At 37.1% G+C, this 13,649-nt stretch overlaps 1 pseudogene; it reads left to right on the forward strand.

Annotated features, from left to right (window-relative positions):
* Positions 1–2,172: 2,172 nt before the first annotated feature.
* Positions 2,173–13,649, forward strand: part of LOC149142672 (uncharacterized) — a 32,872-nt pseudogene continuing 21,395 nt past the window's right edge.

The following is a 13,649-nucleotide window of genomic DNA, read 5'->3' on the forward strand; positions in this document are numbered from 1 at the left end:
CATCTCCTCCACACTCTTCTCCATCATTTCTGACCTTTGTTCCATTGCACTGTGTTTTTTCCAGAAACTGTGTGTTCTACAAGAGGCTCTTGTAGGAAATACAGAGAGTCAGAAATGGTTCCAAAAAGTAGTTTGAGGGGCTGGGAAGCTTCATGAAGATCATATAAACCCTCCTAATCTATCAGCCCACCTTGCGATCCATTCCACACCTACATCACATCATCATAAACATTTTTTTCTTCATATACCAGAAAAACACAGAAAAAACAGTTTTTAGTAGAAAGAGAAAAAAAAATAAGAAAGGAACCAACACCTCAAATCTCACCTGCATCTTACCTTTTACCTCTCCATCTCTGTCAGCATCTCTGGCATCATCCTCACAGCACCCATCATAGAAATAAGCTAAAATTTCAAAGGGAGAAGCAACTACAGGAGCTCCTGTAGGAATTCCTATAGCAGCTGATCCCATTAAAATCGAGCTACAGTAGTAAAAGAAGTGCAACCATGAGGATTGAAGGAGACATGTGAAGCTTAGATCGAAATAGAGGAAACCTACACAAGGCAAATAGCCACACATTAAAAATTAGATAGCATGTAGCAAAGGAAATACAAGCATGCAACAAAGGAAATACAAGTATGCAACAGCGAAAGGAGCCAAAATACCTCACAACACATACATTTGACTCACAGGTAAGTGACTAACCCGCTCCTCTATTTGCATTTGTACAATTGAAATATATGCATGAGAAAATGAGATGGTTGAGGTTGAATAAGGAAAGGTGGCCAGTTAACTTTGCCACCTTCATATAGTTGACTACACTCATCCGAAGATGTCACCCGCACGTGCACATAGTCAACTCAGAGAAAGATACCAAGGATAGTTAGTGAAGGGTATGCGAAATCTGATGCAATAATGAGAGGTGATCTCAGGAGGGAACCATGATGACAAGGCAGGTGGGGACTAATGGTCCAAATATGGTCAATGTACATTTTTTCTAGCTCACCCCCATCACCGGAAATATCTAAAAGAAGTAATAAGTACTCCTCCTCGAAGCAATGTCACCACCTTTTCCCTCATTCTCTCCTCGTAAGCTTAGCTATAGCAAACTCCTTGTCACCCCAAAGCCTTGAAACCATCATTTTTCATCAATCTCACTAATCCTCCTACTCTCGGTGTTTTCTACAGGAGCAGTTACAGGTTCTACAGGAGCACCTACAGGCAATTCTACAGGAGGGGCAATGAGTTCTTTTTAAGAAGAAAATAGGGGTTTTTTGCTCTATTTCTGGCTTGAGGAGGTAGGTTCCATACATACCCACCTTGATTATCAATATCTGCAAGGATTGATATCATCGAAGGAGGAATCGAGTCCATAGAAGAAGACGAATTACATAAAAAATGTATGCCTATTTTTTTTAAAATACACGGTTTTCTCTGTTTCCATGTTTTCTTCAAAATTCTTGTCTCCATCTCTACATTTCGTGTTCAAATGGGTTATAAGAATAATGGCAGGAGGATTCATGAGGAAGGAGCCCACTAATTCAACCAGGCTCCATGAACATCCCCATGTAGTAGCCATACTCATAAGGGCAAATTGAATGACCTTTTTTGAGAAATTCTGAGGGTTTAATGAGGAAATTGCCAAGGAATTTTCCCTCTCTCTAGTCCCTCACTTAGGAATACATGCGATTGTCACTTTTAGAGGACTTTCCATGGAGATAACCACTGAATTTATCAGTAGAGTTACTACACTTCCTGTTGGATTACCTTCGAGAAAAGATGAAAAACCAATTAGACAAGCTACCAAGAAAACATTCTTCCAAAACAATGAACATCCTGTAGAAGATAAAAATGGCATTAGAAGGGCTAGCATGCCATTCCCTTGGGATGAGATTAGTTATCAAATCATCAAATAGATTTCCTGTGAAGGGAGGTACAACATAGTCTATGGCTACCATTTTTGAATCCTTCATGAGCTGAGATATGACATGGACACTCCAACACCTGAGAAACTCAACATCCCCTATTTCCTCTTGTAGTCCCTCATAAACTCCAGCATTAATCTTAAGGCAAGGAGTCCAAATCAGCTAGCTCACCATGGGCTAATAAAAATTTTGGTGGAAGAAGCCCTCCATACTTTTACAATCCCTATAGCCTGGGAACTTTTCTGAAACATGACTGCTAAAGATGACATCAAGGCCCTGAACTATGATATAAGCCCCACTGGTAGTGAGGAGGAAGAGCAGCAAGGGGGAGAAGGAGAAGAAACTGGTGATTTAGAACAGACCAAAACAGAGCAGGGAGAAATAGAACAAACAGATACAGAGAAAAATATAGAGGGAGGAAAAGGGGTAGAGAAGAAAGAAGTCTCTCCTGAAACCATAGAAACAGAGGCAACAACTGCTCTTACTGCCCTTAGCACCCCAATTAAACCAAAGAAAAAGAGGAAGAGGAAAACCTCAATGTATTTCAGGGTTAGGAAGTGTTGAGTGATAAAAGGTGTCTTTTTAACCACTATTTATCCTACATTAATTATCAATCCTAGTAGGATTTTTTATCTCAAGACTATGCTCAGTCTAAGGTGGTCACTTGTTCAAGAGAAATGTTCTCTAGTTTGCAGTACAGTGCTCAATACATGAGTAAAAATATGCTGGAAATAGAATCTACTTGTAATTAAAAGAAACCTTAATGCCCTTGAAACTTAAATCATTCATTCAGAAAGCTACAACAATTTATCAGTCAAGGATGCAGTACTGATAACTCTTTCCTCTGTCAACTGATATAAATGAAATCAATCATAAATGGGACCTCCAATCTAAGAACTTAGACATCGATACTCAATGTACTTTATAGTTGTAGATCTTTCAATTCACACTAAAGCAAATAACTGGAAATAATAATTTTATTGGTAGAAAAGGAACAACAACTAAATCTATTGAAAAGATTGAACAACAAAGCTTAATCTATAGAAATGAATTGAACAACAATCATTACCGAAATGAACTAAACAACAATCTTTAAATAATAAAGGAATAAAAAATCTCATTAAGTGTAAACACACAGTGATTATAAATTAATTGAATCAGTAATCTTATTCTGGCATAGTGAAAATTAATCACAGGTATAAAGGAATGCAATTGTGATTTTAATTGAACAACAATTAAATGAATAGCAGTCACACTTGTAAGTGAACTGTAGTTAAATGAAAAAAAATCGTAGTTGTAAGTGAACAACAGAATCTAAACTAGACAACGCAGTAATGTTTCAAAAGGAACAACATGACATTGAGTTATGAATAACAATCGTGTTATCAGCGTAGTCTAATTATGATCTTGATTTAATAGAGTTATTCAGTGAGATTTTCAAAAACAAAAGATTACTGAGTAAAGTGAATTTAAGGAAATGCAAAGGAAATCAAACCACACACGGCCGTAACTGTAAAATAGTGATACAAGAAGCAAGTGGATCCACCAGCGCCAGGCCTTTAGTCACCAGGGAAAAACTACTACATTTACTCCAAGATAATAATGGAACAACAACTGAGTTATATATTAATCATATAGAGAAAAGTTTATAGTTGTCGCTCTTCAAAGAGAGTTGATGATCAAAGTTGAGATTACAACAGTAATTCTGAAAACTCAATTCCTCCCTTGTCTTACAATCACTACCCCATTTATAATGGGCAGGGGGATATATCAAGGTTATAGATAACTTTTAAAGTAGCGATCCCTCAGGATCAAAAGATCGTGAGGTCTTCGCTTAATCTTCCATTTTTAGTTCTCTTCTTGTCTTCTTGCACAACCACTCTGTTTTCTCTGTCTTTTCCTGAGCTACGCACTCCTGTCTCATTCTTCTTGACTGGATACGATTTCCTAATAGAGGAACAACAGTTTCCTTGATTTTTACTTTTCCTCTCGAATAATGATTTTCTATTTCCTTCACTTTCTATATACAAAAAGACAATAAGTAGTTATTTTTTATTAATCACAAATCTCCTTAATTCTATCATAATTCCTTCACATGTTACCATCTTAGAATGTAAAGGAGTTATGATTCAAAGGAAAATATAAAGAATTAAATGATAAATACATACCTTTTCAATCACTCAACACACCCCCTTGCTTACCCTTTTTCATGCCCTCATGAAAACTGTGTAATTTGTATGCAAGGAAATTAGCAAATAAGATGGAGAGGGATTTCCATGAAGTGGTCTAAAACCATGATGTGTAGCTAAAACCTCAAAAATGTGCCTTCTCTACCCTTTAGGAAATTCATCTAAGGGCCTTATACCCTACTGCAGGATACCAGGTAACTGGACCTCGAAACCTACAACCTAGGCAATACAGGCCCTCTCTCAAGATAAGGCTACTATAGGTAACTAGGCAACTAGCAGCCAACTTAAAATTTTTGTAATTGAATGGATCTCTATACTGAACATTCTGATTGAAGTCTTCCATCGAATTTTAGCTGCTGCTATGCCAAGGTCTTTGATGGATAGGAAGTATTCTACTCCTTACTGGACACCTGCTTGGTGAATGGGTCCCAATGTCTGAATCACACCCTTCCTTCTCATTAAGCTTTTATTCTTATCTCACAGTTGTAATGGGTTTTCTAGTTCACCCCTTACATGAAGGTCTAATCCATTTTCTTGTCTCTTAAAGGTATTATGGGCCTTGATCCATTTTACCTGGTTAACAACAAACGAAATGAATGCTTGAAATTGGACATCACCCACAAACGGGATTGGATTCTTCTCCATTTCCTCCTCCAATATAAAATTATCCAAATAGAATTAACAGAGTAATCTTTGGACTTTTACCTCGTAGTGTTTATAATAGTTAATGAAATCATCAACAATTTTTAATTCTATAGGCTTTCTTGCCTTAACAACGTTAATTTTTAACTGCAAATATCTTTCTAATGAAAACAAGGCATAATTTTTGGCAAGGGACCTACATGCTAGAACATCTGTATATTGAGAACATAGAGTATCCATTTGACTCATGACTGTGTCTAGTCTATTGGTTACCTTTTTAACATTTTCCTCTACCCTTCAACTCTATCGAAGGCCTCGCTCTCCAATGCACTGATGTCCTTTACTTGTTGCTGTAACTTTTGATATTTCTCCTGAGAAATAGTCTCTTCTGTGAGCTTTTCTATGATCTGATGGGCCTATGCTAGATCCTTTTGGAGTTTTACTACCCTAGGGTCATTGTCTGTCAAAACACTTTTAGGTTGAGGATCTACCCGGATCTTCTTATTGCGACATCTGGTTTCCTCAGTCTGTGTTTCTTTGTCATGAATTATCCAGTCGGTTGTGATGCTGGAGGACAATGCCTCTGTCTGGATGTCCTTATTACAAACTGGTGTGTCTTCTATTTGGGCCTCTGCATTTGTAATAGCCGCATGATGTTCCTTGTTGTCCCTAATGGATATGGGCTCGGTCTGAGTCTCTTTTTCCTTTATTTTATGGGGTTTCATTTGGGTGGCTACATCCTTTGTTTTTGGGGTTCTTTTTTAGATTTTCCCCATTTTTAGGACCCTTATTTGTTGTTTGAGTTGTTTTACTACATTTAGTAGCCTTTGCTATTCCTTTCGCAACCTTTTGATTTCATTCATCTTCTTCTTTGAAGGAACAACTATTTCTTTTCTTGGGCCTGGGCTTTGTTCTTCCAGAACCGTGTCCTTGCGCTGCCTTATTTATGCTTGGAACACTTCTTCAGTGTTCTCATTATTCTGATTAGGTTCCTTAGAGGAGGTAACCCTGGTTTGATCTGTTATTTCCTAAGTGGCCTCCTCTTCTACTTCTTCTTCGTCATTCATCCAGGGAAAATTTTAAGAACCCCCCCTAAATTTATAAATATAATAAATGGGCGAATCTCCATGGTATATAGGAAAAATGAAAGGCGATTTTATCAATAATATAATATGTATATATAATTTTTTGGCGAATCTCTCACCAGGCATGGCGAATATTTTACTAGATTATAAAATATTGTAAGATCTTGGCGAGTCTTTCACTAAATAATAAAACTTTGTAAAAGTCCTAGTGAATCTTAGCATAGGCTACATGCTGGTTTAATTCCCCCATTTAAATAGGCTACACTCCAGGTGAATACCATGGGTCAATACCATGTGCCATTTTGGTGAATACCATGGGTCAATACCATGTGCCATTTTTATTTTTATTAATTCTAATATTAGGGTTAATAATGGTTTTTTGCATGGTATTAATAACAATCTAGTCCATGGTATTTGTCCCATAGTATTTTGGCCATAGGTTTCACCTAAATATAACCCATTTTTTGAGTGTTCGTAAATATAAGGTGACTTATGGAGTAAATATAAAAAATGTTTTATTTGTTTACCTTAAGAAATTTACTGCATAACATAAATAAATACTGAGAGGAATAAATATAAAATTAACCAGCAATAACCATAAACACATAAATACACATGTTTATCCAGGAAAACCCAAATCCGGGGTAAAACCCAACCTAATAAGATTTCATTAGCATTGGCCAAAACCCTGGCCAATCCGACCAAGTGAACCTACACCACTCACCTCCAGGTCTTGCACTATAATGAAGTCCTTCCAGCCTTTTATAAGCTCCATTACATATAATATCATGGGCAAACTACCATGGGTGCACAATACCATGTGCCCCAAAACCATCACTGTTTAACCTGGTCAACTTTGACTCTATCCTGAGTCAAGTTTACCTATCAATATTACCCCTTAAACTTGACTTGGGGTTCCTTGACTAACTCCATGGGTGCACAATACCATGTGCGCCAAAACCATCATTGTTTAACCTGATCAACTTCGACTCTATCCTGAGTCAAGTTTACCTAACAATATTCCCCTCTTAAACTTGACTTGGGGTTCCTTGACTAACTCCAGCCAAACCTACTAAGTGAGACAATCCCGCTCACTCTAGCTCTTACCCCCCTCAGAGTTTTTACCTGGGGTATTGTTAACCCGACATCCCCTTTATCACCTAGGTTTAACCCAGACTTTACCGGTGATCACTGAGGGGTACACATGCCTTATCAGGTCTTACAGTAGTATGCCCATTTACATGCAATAATTTTGACTTCATTAATTTTTTTTTTTTGTTTATTGATGCTGCGATCCATCCTCTTTCAATTTGATTTGCTCAAAAACTTCTATCAAACCACTCCAACTGGGAGAACCTCATAGATTCCAGCACTGGTGGCACCTCACGTAGCAGAAAAATGTAGCAGAAAACGAACAATTTTCGAAGTTGCGTGAACAATTTTCTTCTGATGACCTGCATGCAGCCCACGCCTACTCCATCTTTCAACACGACATAGAACACATAGGGAATATCCCTTATCGATTCTCTACGAAAAAGCTCCCAACAAAATCAGCCTTGAATTTTAATATTGCCAAAGGTATTTCTCAACCTTCTTTAAATAGCCGCATGAATCCCGAACAATTCGTCAGCATGTTCCAAACCAGTAAATATCGCAAATTCTCCTCGAGGTTCTTCCGCGTACGATTGTTCCACCATTATTTTCTAGACCTAGATCTGTAAAATGGCTGCATTGATCTCATCAGCCACTATAAACCCCTGGCATCAAAGAATCCCTTTGAAGCCAATATCTGGGTCCGATACCAGTTGTTAAGAAATTTACTGCATGACATAAATAATTACTGAGAGGAATAAATATAAGAAAAAACCAGCAACAACCATAAACACATAAACACACATGTTTATTCGGGAAAACCCCAAATCCGGGGAAAAACCCAACCTAATAAGATCTCATTAGCAGTGGCCAAAACCCTGGCCAATCTGACCAAGTGAGCCTTCACCACTCACCTCCAGGCCTTTCCTTACAATGAAGTCCTTCCAGCTTTTTATAAGCTCCATTACATATAATACCACGGCAGAATACCATGGGTGCACAATACCATGTGCCCCAAAACCATCACTATTTAACCTGGTCAACTTTGACTCTATCTCAAGTCAAGTTTACCTAACAATTTATATTTTTATTAATTTACCATACCTCTTTTATAAATATGGTATTTGGCCCATAGGATTCACTTAAATAAAACCTCTTTCTTGAGCCTTCATAAATAGAACGAGGGTTATGGACTAAATATAAAAAGAGGTTTTATTTATTTACGATACGTCTAGTTTATTTATATTTTTGTTTATTTACCATACCTTTTGAGTAAGTATAAAAAGACGTTTTATTTATTTACCATACCTCCACTTTACTTATATTTTTATTTGTTTACACCCTTACATGTATATAAGGTGAATTATGGAGTAAATATAAAAAATGTTTTATTTATTTACCATACCTCTCATTTATTTATATTTTTATTAATTTACCATACCTCTTTTATAAATATGGTATTTGGCCCATAGGATTCACTTAAATAAAACCTATTCTTGAAAATGGGCGAATGGATTCACTTAAATAAAACCTATTCTTGAAAATGGGCGAATGGAAGGTTGTAAGTCCTAATTTCAAGGGCTAAATTTACCCTTTTTACCCTCTCCCTTAAAATAAGGTGGGCTATTTGAGGTGATTTGTAAAAATGTACTATGATACAAAATATTCGCCCACTAAAAATTTAAAACCCCTTAATTTCGCCAAAGGGCAAACATTCGCCCCTAAAATTATCCTTGCATTCATCTCCTCAGATGCACTCTTGCTGTGAGTAGAGTGTTCCTATGATTGCCTTTCTTCTTCTTCCTCACCATTCATCTCCTCATATGCACTCTTACTATGAGTAGAGTGTTCCTGTGATTTCCCTGCCTCGGTATTAAGGTTGAGCAGACTCTGAGGTTCAATGTACTTGCCCATATTGGCCAAAATTTGGGCCAATTCGTCTTCTTGCAGAGGGTTTTGTAATGGGCTGTCATTGGGATCTACAGGTGGTTCTGCTTCCTCCCCTTCTTCCTCACAGAATGCTCAGTTTCCTCCTCTTCTTGCTTTCCAGAGTGCTTAGTTTCCTCCTCCAGTTCCTTTTCCAGGTTTTCTGCTAATTCTTCTTCCACGTTTTCCCCTTCTTCAAGTTGTGGGGGTTGCTCATCTTCGGTATCCTACACTTCTAAGGGTTGGCTACTATTATCTTGGAGACTTCCCATCATTCCTTTGTTGCTCCTCAATCTAGAGGACTTCCTGCGTTTATGCGGTCTAATTGATGTGCTAGCAGTTCTTTTTCATTTTAGGGCTGGTAAGACCAATCCCCCTTCTATTGAAAATACCAATTCTTCCCAATTAATCTGCTGTTGAGAAAGAATATAACTGACTATTAGCCGTATTAAACTATGATGACTTACTACCATTTTTGTATGACGAGATTTCCTTAGGCTCTGAGCAGCATTGTGCAATAAAAAATTTAAATATGCGAGTAAATTTACAACACATGTTTGTTTTAAAAATGCTAATAATCTGAGATGGCGTGGTCTTACCACATCCTTTCTTCGATCGCATGTGATGTAGCTTTGCACAATTTTGGCTAACTCTGCCCATGGTTCTCCTAGCGTTGCGAGCAGGAATCCTTTTCCTTTGATGGTAAGGTTTTGTCCTTCGTCCTGATAGATAGTTATGGCGTCTCGAAGTATCACTTTTTTATGGGTCCATACTGGTCCAACAGCTGGTAGTCTCGATACTTCAGCAATTACCACATCTATTACTATTATTGGCCTCCCTCTCACTATGGAATGATCTTCTTCCAAATTCTGCAGAAATTCGATGGCCACTATTTCATGAGACTGTTGTAGTCGGTTAAGGTAGGCAATACATCCTTCTCTAACTAGAATTTCACGTGTAGTGACAGAGATTATTAACACCTACAGTTCACTACATATTGATCTCCAAATAATGAATTGACACATATGCCAGTGTATTTCAACAGTACTTGCACCCCCCTTGAAATATGATAGGTCATCCTCGACCATCCAATGGAGAAGTAGTATGTTGGACGATAGTCGTACAGTAAATAGAAAGGAAAATCATATATATCGATGACATGATTACAAAAAGTAGCGGATTACTAAAATCAAGGCTTATGATGGAGATCACGAATATATATGGAAATTCTATGAAATGATGTGAAAAGATAGGGGAGAGGACAACTGACGTAAGTAGAAATGCTTATAAGGTCACTATCTACTTTAACCATTATGATTCATTTATAAACAATATTTCATGTGTAAGAGGTTCAAAAGGGTTATATAACATGATCTCATCATAAATCAAGATAAAGATATAAGAAAAGGGTTTATAATGACAATTGGTGTATGAAAAGTATGAGTTCAATACCATTAGCAAAGCTCTATTGCCCACAGGTGTTCATAACCTCGGCAAAGTTGCTTTTTTCACCCTTGGAACCATTATCCTTTATGTATGCCTAAGGAAGTGCTGTGTGATTGTCAAAATGGAGGCCATTGTGATAGCTTGGTAACCAGATGAATCACAATGCCATTCACCAGGAAGGAGTGAAAGGTGTGCAGGCCGACTTGTGATGAAACCTCCTGTTCCAAGGATTTTTATTTTTATTTTCTGATATTCCTATTGGATCATATCCCTTGTGTGGTGGCCATAGTGGGAATGCCACTTCACTGCTTCCTTATGAACATGGTAGGTTGTCTCTTGATGAGACTCCCTATCCTTCATGTGCCAAATCATCTTAGTAATCATATAGATGTACATTTTTCTCTTTTTCTTTTTTTTTTCTTTTTCTTTTAATAGCACTTCCTTATTTATATACACAGGATGGCTCAACACACCTTCAGAGTAGGGATGGTGGAAGAAGTTTGAACATCGCAATAGAGGAAAATATGCCCTTATTCTTATTCAATAATAATGATCAAAGAGAATTATGAAGATTAAGGAAGAACCAACATGATAAAAATAATCAATCAAATTATTTTTAGTGAAAATAAAGACATCAAAGTGATATAAATAGTTGTGTCCTTTACTATATTTTTCTTATCAATACAAAGCAATTTCTCTAAAGATAACGATTTTTCTTTGGTTTGTTGATTTCAGTATCCTCTAGTTTTTGTGTCCTTGCATAAATGTATACCTGTGCCTTAAAGGAATCATGAGAAGTGAACCATCATTCACAAAAATCCTAAATGCACTCAAAAAGTATTGTTCCTTAGATGGAACAGTTGTTGTTCCTTAAATGGGATAGCAAAAAGAACATCCGCATGCAAAACCGTGGTTCCTTTAAGAGGAACAACAAAACAAAAGAGAAAAAAAGTAAAAAAAAATACTTGAAACTGTTGTTCCTTAAGAGGAACAATAGTTGTTCCTAATGGAACAACAAATAAAGCAAGCGCAAAATAAAATACTAATCCTTTTGTGGAATATCCTAAGATCATCCGAAATCAAAACTGTTGTTCCCTCGGAAGAAACGGTAGAAAGAAAAATGCGAAGAAGGGTTGTTCCTTTAAAAGGAACAACAAAACAATCTGGTGGAAGTGTTGTTCCTTTAAGAGGAACAGCAAAAACAATTGGGTGGAAGTGCTATTTCTTTAAAAGAAACGACAAAAATGCAATCTAGTGGAAATGTCGTTCCTTCGGAAAGGAACAACAAAATGCGAAAGTTTTGTTCCTTTGGAAAGGAATAGTAAAAATGCGGAAATGTTGTTCCTTCGGAGAGGAAAAAAAAAATGTGAAAGTGTTGTTCCTTTGGAAAGGAACAACAAAAATGCGGAAATGTGTTTCCTTCAGAAAGGAATAGCAAAAAAGTGTGAAAGTGTTGTTCCTTCGGAAGAGAACAGAAAAAATGCGGAAATGCAGTAAAAATGCGGAAATGTTGTTCCTTCGGAAAGGAACAACAAAAAGAGAAAGTGTTGTTCCTTCGGAAAGGAACAACAAAAAATGTGGAAATGTTGTCCCTTTGAAAAGGAACATCAAAAAGGGAAAAATGTTGTTCCTTCGGAAAGGAACAACAAATAGAAAAAGTGTTGTTCCTTTGGAAAGGAACAACAAAAATGCGAAGTGTTGTTCCTTTAAAATGCAAAACATTAAAAAAGAAAGAATGCAGAAATGCAGAAGTTTGTATAGAAAGTAGTTTATACAAGTAGAAAAGAAAAACTTATGTACAAAATTTGAGAACAATGGAATTATTTAGTGAACCAATGCCGAAGAAGGATTATTTTCCTCAGCAAGAATCTGCATATTAGAATCTTCTCATAGTTGTTGGTAAAAGGATTCAGGAGTAAGCATCTTATGGTATAGTTGCACTCAGTGACCACTTACTCTAAAGGCATGTCCAGATCCATCAATAGTAGTCAAAGTAATGGTGCCATTGTCATGCCCTTTCTGTATTTGATACGGTCCAAGCCATCGAGTCTGAAGTTTTCCGGGAAAATCTTGAAACCTGGAGTCATATAGGAGTGCCCATTCTTCTTCGTGGAAGATTTTCTTTTTGATCAGGGTATCGTGCCATTTTTCTCTTTCTATTGAATTGATGCAGTGTGTTGAAGAGACGAGAGCCTAATTTCATCTAGATCGTTAATTTGTTGTAATCTATTAGTCTGTGCCTCGTATAGATTCAAACCCACCTCCTGTGTTGTTCTTAATGTTTGTATGTCGAATTCTATTAGAAAAATGGGTTCTTTCCTAAATACTAGTTGATATGGTGAATGGCTGGTGGTATTTCTCCACATTGTTTGATATGTCCACAAGGCTTCAGGCAATATTGAAGCCTAGTCGTGTGTGTGCGATGCAACTATTTTTGTAAGTATTGCCTCTATCACCTTATTTGTGCTCTCTACTTGGCCATTTACCTGTGGGTGATACAGAGTGGTAATTTTGTGCTAAATGTGATAATTTTTAATGTTGCAGTGATTTTATTACTTGCAAGCTGTGGTCCTCTGTCCGTGATTATGTCCCTCGGGAGGCCATATCGCACAAATATTTGGAAAAGGAAATGTATTACAGAATCCTCTGTAGCTCTTGGAAGTTCCTTTGCTTCAACCCATTTGGTAACATACTCTGTTGCTACGAGAATATATGTTTTCTGATTTGATGGTGGCTTGATCGAACCAAAAAAATCGAGTGCCCAACACTCAAATGGTTTGATTAGTAACTGTGGGTTTAAGGGCATTTCGTCGAACTGTCCAGGGCATCCTGCTCTTTGGCAATTGTCATAGGCTTGAAAAAAAATTTTAGGGTCTTTAAAGATTTTGGGCTAGTAATAACCTATTTGCAAAACCTTATGACCAGTCTTGCGATCTACGAAATGTCCGCCACATGGTCTGTCATGAAAATCTTTCAGAATGTCAAATATTTCATCTTCGCAGACACATCATTTGATGTGCATATCTGCCCCTGTATGAAATAGGTAGCCCCCAATCCAAGAAAATCAGGTACTATGTTGCACAATCTGTTTTTGTTCACTGGGGGTTAGATGCTTTGGGAATTTATGTACTGCTAAATAATTTGCAACCTCAACATACCAGGGTGTCTTGACAGTAACAACAAACAAATGTTCATCTGTGAATTGATCTTCGACTATTGTTGTATCTACTGGCTTTGACATTCGTGAGAGAAAATCAGCTACAGGATTCTCTTTCCCAGGTCGATCTTTATTGTAATGTCAAATTCCTGCAATAAAATCAACCATCTTGTTACTCTACCATTTGTA

The sequence above is a fragment of the Pinus tabuliformis genome, chromosome X, assembly GCF_031772625.1.
Source record: "Pinus tabuliformis cultivar Carrire ecotype Pingquan chromosome X, CPIR1, whole genome shotgun sequence".
In the NCBI taxonomy this organism is placed as follows: Eukaryota; Viridiplantae; Streptophyta; class Pinopsida; order Pinales; family Pinaceae; genus Pinus; species Pinus tabuliformis.